Source organism: Primulina huaijiensis, chromosome 15, assembly GCF_012295235.1.
Source record: "Primulina huaijiensis isolate GDHJ02 chromosome 15, ASM1229523v2, whole genome shotgun sequence".
In the NCBI taxonomy this organism is placed as follows: domain Eukaryota; kingdom Viridiplantae; phylum Streptophyta; class Magnoliopsida; order Lamiales; family Gesneriaceae; genus Primulina; species Primulina huaijiensis.
In genome coordinates, this window is record NC_133320.1 from 14,413,068 (window position 1) to 14,422,030 (window position 8,963).

Genomic DNA, 8,963 nt, shown 5'->3' on the forward strand with positions numbered 1-8,963 from the left:
CTCTCGGGGAGGGACCGTCTCTTCCTGGGCCTTAGCTTCTGCTTCAACCCGGCGTTCCTCAACTTCTCGGGTCTCAGCCTCTGCCCGGGCTTGGCGTTTTTCTTGCTCTTGAGCCTCCCGAGCCCTCTTCTCTGCACGGTTCTTCTTTTGCTCGACCTTTTTCTAGGCCGCTGCTTCAAGAAGGCTAGCCTTGATCATCTCTTCCTCAGCTGCATCAAAAATGAAAGTCAGAAAAAAAAAATATAATACAAGATAGAAGTTAAAGATAGTGATTTACATGCACAAGCTGGTGGCAGAAGACATGTTTGACTTGTATAGATTCTCTACTTACTTGTAAGTCCTGTCTAAAAGGAAAAATGACAAAGACTCCATTCAATGGAAACGTGAAACGTGCACATGGTCTACTGGATTTGATCCACACAGACGTTGTGGCCCTCTAAATGTTAGCACAAAATATGGGCAATCCTACTTCATTACCTTTAATGATGACCGTTCGAGGTACTAGTATGTTTATTTGATGAAACACGAATCTGAAGCTGAAAGGTTCAAAGAATTCAGATCTGAAGTAGAAAAAACAGCTAGAAAGAAGTATTAAGACTGTAGAACCCGTTAAATCAGACTACGTATAAGCCATGCATAATTTCTAGTATTTTAAATTAAAAATGATTTCTTTATTATTTAATGCATTTTAAAGTTTTTTTGTCATGATTATTCATTTTAAATCGCATAAGTTTAGTTTTATCTTTTCAGTTAAATAAGTGAGGCCGGACTGAAGTTGGAGTATGAAGATAAAATTTAATGATAATAAAACATTCCTAGAATTTATTTAAGATAAATAATAAATTTATTTTAATGTAAAAGAAAGTTTAAGAATGTAATTAATTAATTAGAGATAAGTAGTAAATAAATTCTTTTATGTCCAATAATTTAATTAAAAGCCTAAATTAAAATATGTGGCCAATTGAGATAAGTTAATCTTGGCTTATTATATCTAAGAAATTATAACTTAACAAGTTAGTAAATTTAATTTAAGAATTAGCCATGCATGCAAGATAATTACCATCCTAAACTAATTTATTTAATTCACTAAAATACCTAACGGGTAGATAAAACTTTAAAGATTTAAAATTCATAATTTAAGCAATATTTCACCTCATTTATTTAAAAGAATTCGGCCACTCCACTTTAAAAGATTTAAATTTTTGACAACTCACCATTTTGATTCTTTCCTTAATCTTTTCTTGGTAGATAATTCCCTTCATTTTTAATCACCAATAATTAAAGAATTAAGCAATATTCCCTCCATTTATCTAGCAAGAATTCGGCCATCTCACCCTTCAAATCAAATCATTTCCTTATCACTCAAACTCTAGGATAGAAAAGTTTGTATCTTGCCGTTCAAATCTCCAATTATCTTGCAAATTCCTCATTCATTTCCTAGACATTTCCCTCACCACTCCACCAAAAATTTCAGAGAATTTTCAGAGAGAAAATCGTGAGGCTTGAGAGAAAATAAGAGAGAANTAGCATTTTCAGAGAGAAAATCGTGAGGCTTTAAAGAAAATAAGAGAGAAAACAAGATAGTAAAGCAACTCCGTCTCCGCCGCGTCACGTCGTCGTATCTTTTGTTTTTCTTCAAAACAAAATTTTAAGGCATGTTTTTACCATTCTTTTTTCTTCAATCAAGTCATATTATTATTTTAAAACATCATATGTGCATGAATCATGAAGCAAAACCGAATTTATGTCAAGACATTTTCGAAAAACATAGTGCAGATTTTCGCCTCTTCCATTGTGCCTTCACGGTTTTGTTGTTTTTGATGATTTCAGGGGTTGGCTCGCGCCCAGGCTTTCAAGNCCCAGCAACACGTTTTGACAGCAACTCTCCAAACTGTCATAGGGTAAAGGCAAGTGTTCTGTTCTTGGCTGCCCTAGGGGCTGTGGCCATGGTTAGAACCTTTCCCTATCATTTCTAGGATATGACCAAGATGACCTTTCATGGCTTGGTTCATGGTCCCATCGGTTTTAAACCAAACAACACACGACAGCACCCTTCGATTCCCTTTTCTTTTCCTGCATGTGTAGTTTTTGTTTTGAGGTTGGAGTGGATCTTGGTTGGCTTTTTAGCCCTTAGCCATGGTTCACACAATACCTCATGATGTCTAGATCATGCCATGGTCAAGCAAATGGCCACTGGAATGATCCATGACAGCAAAACAATCGCAACACCCCACGCGTGCAGTATGAGTTCTCGGGTGAAGCGTGGTGATGGTTTGGGTGGCTGCTTGGATTGTGGCTGGCCTAGGGCCCTTAGCCATGGTTCAAGCCACACCTTAGGATGTTAGTAAGAGGATATGGTTGGTGGTTCAAGCCCCAATGGCCATTAGTCTTGAAAACGAAGCAAGGAAGCGCAACAGCTGTTGCTGTAATTTTCTGGACAGCAACTGTGCCTTTATTTAAGAATCTCGTGGATGTATAGTCTTGCCATGCGATCGAAACTATATTCCCGACTATACGCAATGAAATGTGCTGACTTAGTCAGTCGGTCCACAATAACCCAAATGACATCACAATTCTTAGAATTTTGTCACGTGCTCCCACTTCCACTCAAGGATAGGAAGATTCTGAAGTAATCCTCTTGGTCGTCGATTTTCAGCTTTCACTTGCTAACAAACCAAACACTTGGCTACAAACTGGTAAACATTTTTTTTCATACCTTTCCACCAAAACCTTGTCTTCAAATCCTTATACATTTTCATGCTTCAAGAGTGGATACTCAACTTACTCTTATGGGCTTGAGATAAAATCTCGTCTCTTAATTCAGAATCTTCTGGAACTACGATTCTTCCTGATAGACACAAAGTTCCATCTGTTTGGAACGCAAAGCCAGATGTGTTGTCTCCGTTAGCTAAACTTGCTAACTTTTTCACTTTCGCATCAGAAAACTGAGCTTATCTGATTTTGGCATACAACTTCGGTTCAGATAAAATGCTCGTTACTCGAATGTGTTTAAATCCCAGAGAACAACAATATTGGATTACACTTGATATGCAACTTGTCTGAAGTGCAGATAATCTCACCTTGCGACTAAGAGCATCTGCTGTAAGATTCGCTGATCCTGGATGATACTTGATTTCGTAATCATAATCCTTTAACAAATCCATCCATCTTCTTTGGCGCATATTGAACTCTGCTTGAGTGAAGATATACGTCAAACTCTTGTGATCTGTAAAAATCTCAAATCTCTCCCCGTAGAGATAATGTCGCCAGATTTTCAAAGCAAACACAATCGCTGCAAATTCCAGATCATGAACTGGATAATTCTCTATATGCCTCTTCAACTGTCTAGATGCATATGCAGTCACATGACCATTCTAGGTTAAAACACACCCAAGTCCTTGAAGTGATGCATCAGTGTACACAATGTACCCTCCTGATCCAAATGGCAAAGCTAAAACTGGTACAGTGGTCAAACATTGACTCAGTTCATTGAAACTATTTTCACAATCATGTGTCCATTCAAACTGCACATTCTTACACGTTAGATGTGTCAATGGTTTGGAAATCTGAGAAAATCCTGATATGAATCTCCGGTGATAACCTGCCAAACCTAGGAAACTTCTTATCTCTTGAGTTGATCCCGGTCGTGCCCAACTCAACACTTCTTCGATCTTGCTAGGATCCACTGATATCCCATCTTTGGATATAACATGTCCCAAGAAGACAATTCTGTCGAGCCAAAACTCGCACTTGTTTCAACTTAGCATACAGCTGGTGATTCCTTAAGGTTAGCAACACAATCTTTAAATGTTGTACATGCTCTTCAAGACTACGAGATTATACCAGTATGTCATCAATAAAGACAATGACAAACTTGTCACGATACTCCAGGAATACTCGGTTCATCAAACATTTTACGTACGATTTTCAGTTATGCACGTATTTATAATTAACCATGACACGATTTCCATGTTTACGTTACGACACGATAATTTTATGTTGCATGCGATTTTATTATATATTTACTTGTTATTTCACGATATATGCATGCTGAGTCTTTAGACTCACTAGACTTGATTGTTGTAGGTACTGATGAGATCGGGACCGATGGCGGGGACCAGTGAGCCATCTTGGGTCGGCAGTAGTAGGAACCCGAGGACCTCATTTTCAGCACTTACTATTTTTATTCCAAACTCAGTTTTTATTTTGTCGAATTATTTTAAGTTGTTATTCTTAAAACATTATTTACTTCCGCTGCTACTTTAAACATTGGATCTTTTATCAGTATATTTTATGAATGAGACATTTTATTTATTTAAAGAGAAAATTTTAAATTTTTCCGCAAATTTTCAAATACGAAATACGGGCCTCTACAAAGACACTTCGATCTGATCGAGATGGAGAATACTTGAGTGCTGAATTTTTGGGTTATCTAAAAGAGAATGAGATTCTCTCACAGTGGACTCCACCAGTAACACCACAATTGAATGGTGTTTCTGAACGTCGAAATCGAACCTTGATGGACATGGTTCGATCTATGATGGGATTCACTGAATTGTCTACATCGTTTTGGGGCTTTGCGCTTGAAATTGCGGCAATGTTGTTGAATAATATACATACTAAAGCAGTGGATAAAACGCCATATGAGATATGGATGGAAAAACTCCAAAATATTCTTACATGAGAATATGGGGGTGTCCTGCTTACGTGAAGCAGACAGTGGGAGACAAATTGTATAGTAGATCTACTTTGTGCTACTTTGTAAGATATCCAAAAGAACTCTATTGGATATTATTTCTATCACCATAATGAAACAAAAGTGTTTGTTTCAAGAAATGCCACATTTTTTGAAAAAGAATTTCTATTAGATAGAAAAGGAAAGATGATAGAACTTGAAGAAATTCAAGATACTCTCTCAACTGTAAAAGTTGAACCTGATCCCCGACAACCGGTGGTTGAAGTACAAGTTCCTAGAAGGTCTGATAGGATTATCAGACCGCCTGCAAGATACACGCTTCTTCATGAACAAGTCCATGATGAGCCTTGTGTCAGAGATCAATAAATGGTCTCAAGCAGGCGTCAAGGATTTGGAACCTCAGATTTGATAGCACTATCAAAGAATTTGGTTTTGCTAAGAATCCTGAGGAACCATGGGTGTACAAGAAAGTTAGTGGGAGTGCAGTGACATTCTTAGTACTTTATGTTGATGACATTCAACTCATTGGGAATGATGTAGGATTAATGCAATTAACTAAAGTATGGTTAGCAAGTAAATTCTCCATGAAAGACATGGGTGAAGCATCCTATGTATTGAGAATACAAATCTATAGAGATAGATCAAAAAGGATATTAGGGCTCACCCAAGCCACTTATATCGATACCATTCTTAAGCGATTCTCTATGGAAGATTCCAAGAGAGGATACTTACCAATGTGTCATGATATTACTCTATCTAAAGCTATGTGTCTCAAAACTGATGAAGAGATAGAGATGATGACACGTAGTCCATATGAGTCAGCAATTGGTAGTATAATGTGTGGTATGATATAGACACGTCCTGATGTTGCTTGCACTCTGAGTATTACAAGAAAATATCAGGCGAACCCTGGTCCAATGTATTTGAAGGCCGTGAAAGATATTCTTAAGTACTTAAGAAGGACTAAGAACTTGTTCATGGTCTGTGGGGTTGGAGAATTGAAATTGGAAGGCTACACTGATTATAGCTTCCAATGTGATGTAGATGATTCGAAATCGACCTCTGGTTTTGTATTCATGCTAAATGGTGCGGGTGTCTCTTGGAAAAGTTCCAAGCAAGACACCGTTGCGGATTCCACCACTGAAGCTGAATACATTGTTGCATCTGATGCAGCCAAAGAGGCAGTTTGGATGAGGAATCGTGTCCAAGAGTTGGACGTTATTCCTAATGGAGTTGATCCACCCCCGGTGTACTGTGACAACACTAGTGCCGTTGCACAAGCAAAGGAACCAAGGTCTCATCAGCTATCCAAACGTGTACTGAGGAATTCCACATCATCCGAGATATTGTGGAAAGAGGAGACATATCAGTCGAAAGAGACTCCTCTGCAGATAATATTACTGATCCACTTACAAAGCCCTTGCTAGGACCATTGTTTGAGAAGCATCGCGAAGCAATGGGATTAAAGTTTATGGGTAGTTGGCTCTAGGGCAAGTGGGAGATTGTTAGAGTAGATGTCCTGCAAGCCAACGGTTGGCTAGGATTTTATTGACTCAAGTGTAATAAACAATCTTTATTTTACTATAATTTAACTTTTTATGGTCTTGTTTTACTTTATCTGTATACCCATGCAAGCAGCATAGATAAAGTCCTTGATTATGCTTTAATACAAATGAATCGTAATTCGATGTTGAAACTCATTTGTAAACACTGCATATTCTAAATTCGTTCCTAGTCGATTAGTCGTCTAAAACAGGGATAAAGGTCGTTTGAGCTCGAGACTACCATCTGTTATGTTGTGTACCGCGTTTCTTGGTAAGGGCATAGAGATGTCCAAACATGCAAATGGGTAGTCATATGATGATTATACCGAACATCTCTCCCTCTGACTTTCCAAGTGGTTATCATTCATCGAGAGGATAAGTCCGTGGTTATGATTGTACACCATTAGTCCTTATGACCGGGGACAACACAGAGGCTTTATATGCTAGGGCTGTGCTTTGACTCGTTTACTGGCTCTAGGAGAGTCATCAGGTGGCGAGATTGGGTACAGTTGTGACACATGTAGGAGACAGTGCATTGTAGTCGGGAATTCATCGCTCACCTACGGGTGTGGATNGATAGTACATGCGATGCCACTATTTATATGTGTCACATAGTTATCGAATTGATATGCAACCCTCGATGAACCAATGGTTGCAGATTCGATCGTGATATATGAGATGAAGGGACCGTACTGTACGCTAATCATAATCGACTGGTTCTTGCATGCACTATCAGTGATACATAGGGGATCATAGGGCGATGCTACTACACGCTCTTACCATGATCCGATGAGTGCAATCAGAAATGAGTTCTGAAATTCTTGATCAAGGTGTTGATGAAAAGAATGAGACTAACTAGGGTAAGCCCGAATAAAGGAAATTGTCCTGAATCACAAAGATTTGTGAACCCACGGGTAGTTGTATCCCTGAACCATTGAGGGTCACACAAGTACTGGTTCACTTGCTCCCGTTGAGATAATAAATTTAATGAGTTAAATTTATAAGAAATAAGTTTGATATGATCAATCGATAAGCTTATAAATAAAGTTTATAAAAGCTTATAGAAATTTTGAGGGCATGACTGCTAAAGACGGTCAAAGAAAGTGCACCTACCTTATTTAGACATTGGTGATCTCGAAATTAAAGTGTGCATCATAATAACAAACAAGTTGAAATTGTCACATCGATGATATTTGATCGTCGATCAGGATTATGATGAGATTAATGTAATGGAAGCATGGATAATGAGCTTGTAAGAGTATGAGTCCATCATGCTAATTTATTAAAGTTCAAATAGGCTTTAATAATTAAATTAAATTTTAATTGAGTTAAAATATAGCTCATTAAGTTTTTATAAAATACGGTATTGATTTATGTAATATGAAAATATTCATGATATCATAATTTTAGAAAGTTTCACACAAAGAAAAATAATATTGCATGATTAGTAATGTGATATTTTCGAGAATCAAATATATGTTGAAATTCATTAACTTAATTAATGTGATTAATTAAGGAAATTACAATTAATTAAAATAAAAAAAATATATTATTATTTTGGTTAATTGATAAAGAGGCAGGACCGAATCTTGAGAAAATGGAGAAAGTCTCCAAAATTCCTCAACCGAGATTTGCAATGATAAGAGATGCATTTAGAATCTTTAATTAACTTGATTAATAAGATTAATTAAGAAAATAAGGGATTAGAAATGATAATAAGATTTTGATTCTTATTTTTAAAAGAGAGCATCCGAAAGTTTTGGAGATGAATTCATTCTTTTCGGCTCTTCCAAATTCCAAACTTGCTCTCAAAAAATCTTTTTCTTTTGCAAGAAAAATTTGGCTTACAGTATTGAGTCGAATATTTTTCCGTGTACTATTTCTACGCAAAAATAACTTCTAATTTTCTAGTGCAAATTAGAAGATGAACAAGTAATCCGGTCGTGTACCTGATTCGAAGTTTAAATAAGGAGATCGAAGAAAGTTCATAGGGATTTACAACAAGAGCTATCTCGGCTAACCCCGGAATAGTTGGAGTCGTGTGAAAATTTCACCAAAGATATAAAGTTTAAACTCCATATGAATGTTTAATCTAAACCATACGAGTGCTCGTACAAATATTTTGATTGTCAAAATAAAATAAAAATTTTTAAAGTTCCGTTGCGTTTTGGGCACGAGAAACCGAGATCCAACATTACGACCACTATAAATGCTTATCCACTGTGTTGCCCGAAGCGAACTTTCTTTTTAGGTCGTTCATCACCTTCATCTTCAAGCCGATCTCTCTTGTGACCGACCTGATATATAAGTTTTATCCATGGAACTAACAGGTAAGACAAACTATGTGTCACCCGCACATTGTATGATCTAAAAAACACAAAAGGAAACTCTCTGTCCATTATTGAACAGTAAGCACCTTTTGTGCACCCTAGGTGTTGATTGGTCTGATATTTGGACTTGCCCCAACAATCCCATCAAACAAGGAGATACACTTAGCGTAATCAGGGTCCTCATCAAATTTCAAATTTACCACATATTCCATAAACAACATAAAAGGTTGTGGACAGTGAGAACAAAGTTCCTTGGGTGAAGTTTCCATCTTCTTGTTGCTAATAAGCAACCGTTTATTGTCATCCTACTTTACAACAGAAAAATGTTTCAAATAGAAGATGTGATTGGAACAGTGAGAAGATAGACACAAAAAAGTAACAGCACGGGTAGTT